The sequence below is a fragment of the Tachyglossus aculeatus genome, chromosome 4, assembly GCF_015852505.1.
Source record: "Tachyglossus aculeatus isolate mTacAcu1 chromosome 4, mTacAcu1.pri, whole genome shotgun sequence".
NCBI lineage: Eukaryota > Metazoa > Chordata > Mammalia > Monotremata > Tachyglossidae > Tachyglossus > Tachyglossus aculeatus.
Genome location: NC_052069.1, coordinates 80,874,118 through 80,883,537, shown reverse-complemented (window position 1 = coordinate 80,883,537; position 9,420 = coordinate 80,874,118).

The following is a 9,420-nucleotide window of genomic DNA, read 5'->3' as shown; positions in this document are numbered from 1 at the left end:
TGGCAACATATAGAGACAATCCCTATCCAACAGTGGGCTCACAGTCTCCTCTTCTCCCACTCCCTTCTGAGCCATTCTTACTTGTTCTTTCATTCATCCTCGCTCCCATCCCCACAGCACGTATGTATATATCTGTAATTTATTTATTTAATCTATTTATTTATGTATTTATATAAATGTCCGTTTCCCCCTCTAGTTATGTTATGCTGTAATAATAATAATAATAATGGCATTTATTAAGCGCTTACTATGTGCAAAGCACTGTTCCAAGTGCTGTGGAGGTTACAAGGTGATCAGGTTGTCCCACGGGGGGCTCACAGTCTTAATCTGCACACAGTAAGCGCTCAATAAATACGATCGAATGAATGAATCCCCATTTTACAGATGAGGGAACTGAGGCACAGAGAAATGAAGTGACTTGCCCAAAGTCACACAGCTGATAATTGGCGGAGCTGGGGTTTGAACCCATGACCTCTGACTCCAAAGCCCGGGCTCTTTCCACTGAGCCACGCTGTTGTACTCTGCCAAGCGCACTGCACACAGTAGGTACTCAATTAATATGACTGAACGAATGAATGAAATCTGAAGTGCATTAACAGCAGATTTGGGCTAGAGGAACAGAATTTCAGGCTCGTCGGGACGCGGGGTTCGCGTCCCACTGGTGGGTACCATTTTCCCCTAGGTTTCATGGCGGCTTCATGCTGTGGGTCCACACCAGAGCAGCTTTATCCCCAGCCCGGCGGGCACGGAGCGTGCTGGGAGCGAGGACCCTCGTGGATCGTAGGAAAGACAGCAGTTACCATGGATGCTTTTCTCAGTGGTGAAGAACTCCCACTGATCTAGAACTCCCTCCCTCTTCAGATGCAACAGACCAGCCCTCTCTCCCATCCCCAAAGCCCTCTGAAAATCACATCTTCTCCAAGAGGCCTTCCCTGACTAAGCCCTCACATCCCCTATCGACCCTCCCTTCTGCGTTGCCTGGGCACTTGGGAAACAGCACAGCCTCGTGGAAAGACCATCATCATCATCATCATCAATCGTATTTATTGAGCGCTTACTGTGTGCAGAGCACTGTACTAAGCGCTTGGGAAGTACAAGTTGGCAACACATAGAGACAGTCCCTACCCAACAGTGGTCTCACAGTCTAAAAGGGGGAGACCAGGGCCCTGGGAGTCAGAGGAGCTGGGTTCTAATCCCAGTTAGTCCCCTTACCTCTTGCGTGACCTTGGGCAAATCAGTTCACTTCTCTTTGCCTCTGTTCCTTCATCTGCAAAATGGGGACTCAACCTCCTAATTAGACTCTCAGTGCCACTTACGGCTTGATTATATCGTATCTACAAGTGCTTAATACAGTGCTTGACACGTAGTAAGCACTTAATAAATACCACAGTTATTATTGTTACTCTTTAAGCACTTTGATATTCAGCCTACCCCCAGCCCAACAGCCCTTATGAGCTATATCATATCCTTAAATTCTGCCATTTCCCCCACCTGTAATTAATTTAATTTCCATCTCCCCTTGTAGTCTTTAAATTCCTTGTAGCAGGGATTATATCTACAAAACGCTATTGCATTGTACTCTCAAGCTTTTAGTACAGTGTTGTGCGCACAGTAAGTGCTCTATAAATACCATTAATTGATTGCTTAATGCTACTTTCACCAAAGTGTCTTTCAGGTGAGAAAGCAATTTTGGCAATGGTCTTGTCGGTTCACTTTTTTCCAAAGGAAAGTGTCAATCAGTACTGTAAACCTGCCAGTTTCACTCTCGTTAATTAACCTCTCCCCAATGAACTGCCAGGTGTTTTTTTTTTTCTGACTACTGAATCGTCGTTCACCTTTTTCACCTTTCATTCCTTCTGCGTGTAAATGTACACATGCCAACATTTGAGCTCTGTTTATGAGTGTTAGTTGGATGAATTCTAGGATAAGCAAACCCGAAACACGAAATTGAGATCTTATCTTAGGAATACAAGAAACCCCAAAACATTCACTCTGGCTCCTTGGCAGGGGAAAGAAAAACCTTTAAGGGTGGATTGTGTTGAAGAACTACTTCAGATAAAACAGAATCTAAATCTACTGGCTGAAATTGTAGCTATCCAGCTTGCGAGAGAGAGTGAGACAGTGTGTGTGTGTCTGTCTGAGAGAGAGAGAGAGAAAGAGAGAAAGAGAGAGAGAGAAAGTGTGAGACAAGAGAGCCCTGCGTATGTGTGGTGTAAGGTTCTGGAGTAGATTGTGAACGTCTGTAGGACAGGAACTGTGTTTAAAATAATTATATTGTATCTACCCCTGAAGCTGGTACATAAATAAGCGCTCAATACATAAAAACCAGCGAAGCAGTGTGGCCTAGTGGAAAGAGCACGGGCTTGGGAGAAATAGATCGTGGGTTTTAATCCCGGCTCTGCCATTTATCAGCTGTGTGACTTTGGGCAAGTCACTTGACTTCTCTGTGCATCAGGTACTTCATCTGTAAAATGGGGATGAAGTCTGTGAGCCCCACATGGGACAACCTGATTACCTTGTATCTACCCCAGTGCTTAGAACAGTGTTTGGCACATACAAAGTGCTTAACAAACTAAGCGCTTAATGGGGAAGCAGCGTGGCTCAGTGGGAAAAGCCTGGGCTTTGGAGTCAGAGGTCATGGGTTCAAATCTCAGCTCCGCCAATTAGCTGTGTGACTTTGGGCAAGTCACTTAACTTCTCAGTGCCTCAGTTACCACATCTGTAAAATGGGGATTAAGACTGTGAGCTCCCCCGTGGGACAACCTAATCACCTTGTAACCTCCCCAGTGCTTAGAACAGTGCTTTGCACATAGTAAGCACTTAACAAATGCCATTATTATTATTATTATAACAAATAACATCATTATTTAAAACCAGCCAGGCCTGGTGATGTCTTGAGTGTTATTAATAATAATGATGGTATTAGTTAAGCACTTACTATGTGCCGTGCACTGTTCTAAGCACCCGGGTAGAGACAAGGTAATCAGGTTGTCCCGTATGGGGCTCACAGTCTTCATCCCAAACTTGCCCAAGGTCACACAGCAGACAAGTGGCGGAGCTGGGGTTAGAACCCACATCTTCTGATTTACAAGCTCATGCTCTTGCCACTAAGCTATGCTGCTTCTCTAATTCTGCTGCTTCTTTTCTCTAATTGTGGATCTCCCTCTGACTTTATCCTCCCTATCTCTCCCTGACATTCCTCCAGCTCCTTCTTACTCTTCCAGCCTCCCCACTCTGTTGTACACTCCTTCACTTCTCCTCCATTTGAATGAAACATGGGTCTTCCTGCTTCTTCAATTTTTATACAATTTGAAAATTATTTTTTCATTATGGTGTGTAAGTCAAAATTGTCAAAAGGAGAGCCAAGCAGTATGGGGAAAGGTCAAAATAATAAGATGTTTGAAAACGAATCTGCCCAGCTTTGGTAACTGATTTGCAATATGCTGCTATGGCTACTTCATTTGTTCATTCAGTCATATTTATTCAGCGCTTACTGTGTGCAGAGCAATGGACTAAGCGCTTGGGAAGTACAAGTTAGCAACATATAGAGACTGTCCCTACCCAACAACGGGCTCACAGTCTAGAAGTGGGAGACAGAAAACAAAACAAAACAAAACAAGTAGACAGGTGTCAAAATGATCAGAATAAATAGATTTATAGCTATATGCACATCATTAATAAAATAAAGTAGTAAATATGTACAAGAAAAATGAATAAAGTAATAAATATGTACAAATATATACAAGCGCTGTGGTGAGGGGAAGGGGATAGGGCAGAGGGAGGGAGGGGGGCGATGGGAAGGGGAGGAGGAGAAGAAAAAGGGGGCTCAGTCTGGGAAGGCCTCCTGGAGAAGATGAGCTTTCAGTAGGGCTTTCAAAGGAGAAAGAGAGCTAGTTTGGCGGATGTGTGGAGGGAGGGCATTCCAGGCCAGGGGAAGGACATGGGCCCGGGATCGATGGCGGGAAAGGCGAGAACGAGGCACAGTGAGGAGGTTAGTGGCAGAGGAGCAGAGGGTGCAGGCTGGGCTGCAGAAGGAGAGAAGGGAGGTGAGGTAGGAGGGGGCGAGGTGATGGAGAGCCCTGAAGCCAAGAGTGAGGAGTTTTTGCTTGATTAGAAGGTTGATAGACAACCACTGGATAATTTTGAATGCCCAGAGTGTTTCTGTATTAAGATAATCCAGGCAGCAGCATGAAGTATAGACTGAAGCGGGGAGAGACAGGAGGATGGGAGATCAGAAAGGAGGCTGATGCAGTAATCCAGTCGGGATAGGATGAGAGACTGAACCAGCAAGGTAGCGGTTTGGATGGAGAGAAAAGGATGGATCTTGGTGATGTTGTGAAGGTGAGACCAGCAGGTTTTGGTGACGGATTGGATGTGTGGGGTGAATGGGAGAGCGGAGTCAAGGATGACACCAAGGTTGCGGGCTTGTGAGGTGGGAAGGATGGTAGTGCCATCCACAGAAATGGGAAAGTCAGGGAGAGGGCAGGGTTTGGGAGAGAAGATAAGGAGCTCAGTCTTGGACATGGTGAGTATTAGATGGCAGGCAGACATCCAGATGGAGATGTACTGAAGGCAGGAGGAGATACGAGCCTGGAGGGAGGGAGAGAGAGCAGGGGCAGAGATGTAGATTTGGGTGTCATCAGTGTAGAGACAATAATTGAAGCTGTGGAAGTGAATGAGTTCCCCGAGGGAGTGAGTGTAGATAGAGAACAGAAGGGGACCAAGAACTGACCCTTGAGGAACCCCTACAGTAAGGGGATAGGAGGGGGAGGAGGAGCCCGCAAAGGAGACTGAGAATGAACGGCCAGAGAGATAAGAGGAGAACCAGGAGAGGACGGAGTCTGTGAAGCCAAGGTTGGATAGCGTGTTGAGGAGAAATGGGTGGTCTACAGTGTCGAAGGCAGCTGAGAGGTCGAGGAGGATTAGGAAGAGTAGGAGCCATTGGATTTGGCAAGAAGGAGGTCATTGGTTACCTTTGAGAGGGCAGTTTCGGTGGAGTGTAGAAGCCAGATTGGAGGGGGTCGAGGAGAGAGTTGGAGTTGAGGAATTTGAGGCAGCAAGTGTAGATGACTCATTCTAGGAGTTTGGAAAGGAAGGGGAGGAGATAAAATTTATTAATTTTATAAATTGATATTTACTAAGTGGTAATTGATGATATAAACTTGAAACTGCACAAAGATTCAATCACATTGGGATTTTAAAATAGGTCTGTAGTTTTGGTTAGGTTTGCTGTTCTCACCCAACTGGGACCCCTGTTTTTAATTCATCTGAGCACCTCACTTTAATAAAAAAAAGATACTCCCGGCTTAAACATTTTGAAATCTCCTTTATCCAAACAGCAGAAACAAACATAGATTAATCTTTTACAGTGGTACTTAGTTGTATTAAATAATATTTAGAAAGTTTTTTGAACGATCCTTCAAAGGAATTCAGTAGAACCACTTTGTAAGAAAACTGAAGGGACCAGTTTTTTGGCGGACGTCTTTATTGTATGGTAGTCTTATGTAGTTGTGGACATTGCTAGGAAACTTCATTATAGAGCTATTTTTGTTATAAAAATATTGTTATAAAATGTTTCACTGTAATAAGATCTATCTATTGAAATTGTTACATTTTTCAGGACATTGTTATTCTTTCTTTTATGTGACATAACCAAAATAGTGCTGATTTATGCTTTTAAGCAAGATAGGACTCGGAAAAGACTGAATGGGAAAAAAATGCAAATCCACTATCCAGTGGATACTCAACTCCTGGTCATTTGATCAAATCATAGTGTCAAGGGTTATGTAAAATTCTATCTGACATATTAAGAGGAAGGACTGAATTACAGGTTCATTATACTGAAACAGTTATTCAAATGTTTCCAGCTGGCAGTGTTTAACTTTTCCACACTAGCTAAAGTTAGTGTGTTTATATTAATAATTATGGTACGTGTTAAGTGTTTACTATATGTCAAGCACTGTTTTAAATGCTGGGGTAGATACGTGCTAATCAAGTTGGACACGGTCCTTACCCCTCATGGGACGCACAGTCCAAGTAGGAGGGAAAGCAGGTATTTCATCCCCATTTTACAGAAGAGGAAACTGAGGTACAAAACAGTTAAGTGACTTGCCCAAGGTCACACAATAGGCAATTGGCAGAGCTGGTATTAGAATACAGATCCTCTGACTCCCAGAACTCTCTGCTCTTTCCACTAATCCAAGCTGCTTATATTGTTTGTATATAAGTCTAAGTTTAAAGGTAAAATAATAATAATAATAATGGAATTTATTAAGTGCTTACTATGTGCAAAGCACTGTTCTAAGCTCTGGGGAGGTTACAAGGTGATCAGGTTGCCCCACGGGGGGCTCACAGTCTTAATCCCCATTTTACAGATGAGCTAACTGAGGCCCAGAGAAGTTAAGTGACTTGCCCCAAGTTACATAGCTGACAATTGGTAGAGCCGGGATTTGAACCCGTGACCTCTGATTCCAAAGTCCATGCTCTTTCCACTGAGCCACGCTACTTCTTTAAAATCTCTATAGTAAACTAGACTATCAATCAGTGGTATTTAATGAGCGATGCCATAATTGTTATTATTATTACTACTTAGTATATGTAGAGCACTGTATTTAGAGCTTGGGAGAGTACAAGAGAATTAGTAGTCACGTTTCCTGCCCATAATGAGCTTAGAGTCTAGAGGACTACAACTTACAGTCCAGGCTGTGCATTTTAAATTTAATGGGAAGGTTAGTATTGAATAAACCATGGTGTAAAATAATTTTGTAGTGTTAACTAAAAATCTCTGTAACTCTCCTCCCTTTCTATTCAGGGAAAATATATTCCTTAGTTAAAAGTACTGCATTAAAATAACAATGATGATCTCCATGAGCTTAGCATAGTTAAGAATTATAGAGACACGGAGAATCAATAGTAATAATAATAATAATAATAGTAGTATTTGTTAAGCACTTACTATGTGCCAAGCACTGTTCTAAGTGCTGGGGTAGATACAAGATTATCAGGTTGTCCCATGTGGGGCTCACAGTCTTCCTCTCCATTTTACAGATGAGGTGACTGAGGCACAGAGAAGTTAAGTGACTTGCCCAAAGTCACACAGCTGACAAATGGAGGAGCCGGGATTAGAACCCACAACCTCAGACTCCCAAGCCCGGGCTCTTTTCACTAAGCCACGCTGCTTCCCCAGCGTTATTATATTTTTATAGTGTCCAGCGTTATTATATTTTTCACAATTTTTTAGCAGGTGAAGGGGAAATTCAGGGGACAAAAAATTATTTGGCCGTTCCAGTAAGCACACAGTAAGTACTCAATAAATATGATTAAATGAATGAAAGAACGGGAGACAAATAGTGGTGCCAAATGGATCTCCAGTGGAGAGAGTCAGGTGAAGAACTTGAGCCTCTCGTTAGAGGGTAGAGGAATGTTTCCCGGGAAAGATTCCCAGTCCCACTGAAGGCAGTTGGGAGACAGAGAATGGATTCCCTCATAGTCTTAGCCACCTGCATAATCATCCCTGGCCCTTATTCTAGCTCCGAGAGATTGGCAACATGGTACAGATCCAGGGGTTCTGAAAAGTTTTTGACTGGATCTTTAAGACTGGGCTAGATAGTAACAAAATCCATTTTAATTTTTAGGGCTGTTTGGTAGTTTTTTATGGCATTTGTTAAGAATTTATTACATACCAGGCACTGTTCTAAGTGCAGGGGTAGATACAAGCTACTCATTTTGGACAAAGTCCATGTCCCGCATGGGGCTAACAGTATTAATCCCCATTTTACAGATGAGGGAACTGAGAGACAGAGAAAGTTCAATGACTTGCCCAAGTACACACAACAGACAAGTGTTAGAGTTGGGATCTGAACCCAGAACCCAGAATTGTGCTTCTGAGATTCATAGGGGGAATGGGGAAAATGAAATAATTTTGGAAAGGTTGTAGCTCAGACAGTGCTTTTTGATAAGATGTCAAAATGGTTTAGATACACCAACTATTTTAGAAAAGCGCTTAGAAAAACATTTTAAGGAAATGTATGAATATAAAAGCACTAGTTTCGTTCAAACATGTTCAGTTAAAAGTTGGCATAGAGATTCATTCTCCTAGAACTTTGCTACCAGGCCTTGTAAAGCAATAGTTTAAACAAAAAGATGAAGTCCTATGACTCTCCCCATCCTTCAGCCAACCACATTTATTTTCTTGTTGGGTTATACGTCCTTATTACGAGAGCCGTATTATTTTTGCAAATTGTAAAATTGTAAAATATACTTATAATTGTAAAATACTTATCCCAGCTCCGCCAACTGTCAGCTGTGTGACTTTGGGCAAGTCACTTCACTTCTCTGTGCCTCAGTTACCTCATCTGTAAAATGGGGATGAAAACTGTGAGCCCCCCGTGGGATAACCTGATCACCTTGTAACCTCCCCAGCGCTTAGAACAGTGCTTTGCACATAGTTAGCGCTTAACAAATGCCATTATTATTATTATTGTTATTATTATTATTATACACACCACCCTCATCCCTAGTCAACTTTACCCAACAAGGTTTTACGTCCAAAAAAGGCCGAAAGACAAGTTGAGTCTTTGCTTTAATTTCTGTTTCCAATATTTAAATCACTTAAGAAAACGTGCGCTAAGCATGCTTTTGTGTGCTCTCTCAGGATCATTTTTACTTTGTTGTAGTACAGTCCTGTCAACTCTTCAGGGAGACTAAAAATAGGCAAAGTGTCGACTGCACAAGAATTCAGCCCTGAGTGGTGGCAAGGAGACTCCAGTCTGTATTAGCTGAGGACTATTTCAAGGTTTCCTCTTTCCTCTTTCTCTTTTCATCTGGAAAGGCCCAGGATCCTTCTAGGGAAGAAACGTAAGGCCTGGGGACTTGAGCCAGACCTGCAATTTATCAGGGAGGGCAGGGGTGGGGGAGAGCTAGACCCTCAGAATGGATTATTATATTTTTATAGTGGGGATTAAGACTGGGGATTAATCCCACTGGGGATTAAGACCGTGAGCCCTCCGTGGGACAACCTGATCACCTTGTAACCTCCCCAGCGCTTAGAACAGTGCTTTGCACATAGTAAGCACTCAATAAATGCCATTATTATTATTATAAAGGACAGACAACAGGGTTTTTGACCAAGGGCTTAAATTCTTCCCTGAAGAGGGAAGAAATTGGAGCAGGGGCCCTAAACCTTGGGCATCAGCGGCTGGGGCCAGGGCTTGAGATGTACACCTGCTGTGAGACCTTGGGCAAGTCAGTTCACTTCTCTGGGCCTCAGTTACCTCATCTGTAAAATGGGGATTAAGACTGTGAACACTATGTGGGACAGGCACTATATCCTAACTGATTAACTTGTAACTACCATAGGGTTTAATACAGTGCCCGGCACATCGTAAGTGCTTAAAAAATACCACAACAAATAGAGGCAGA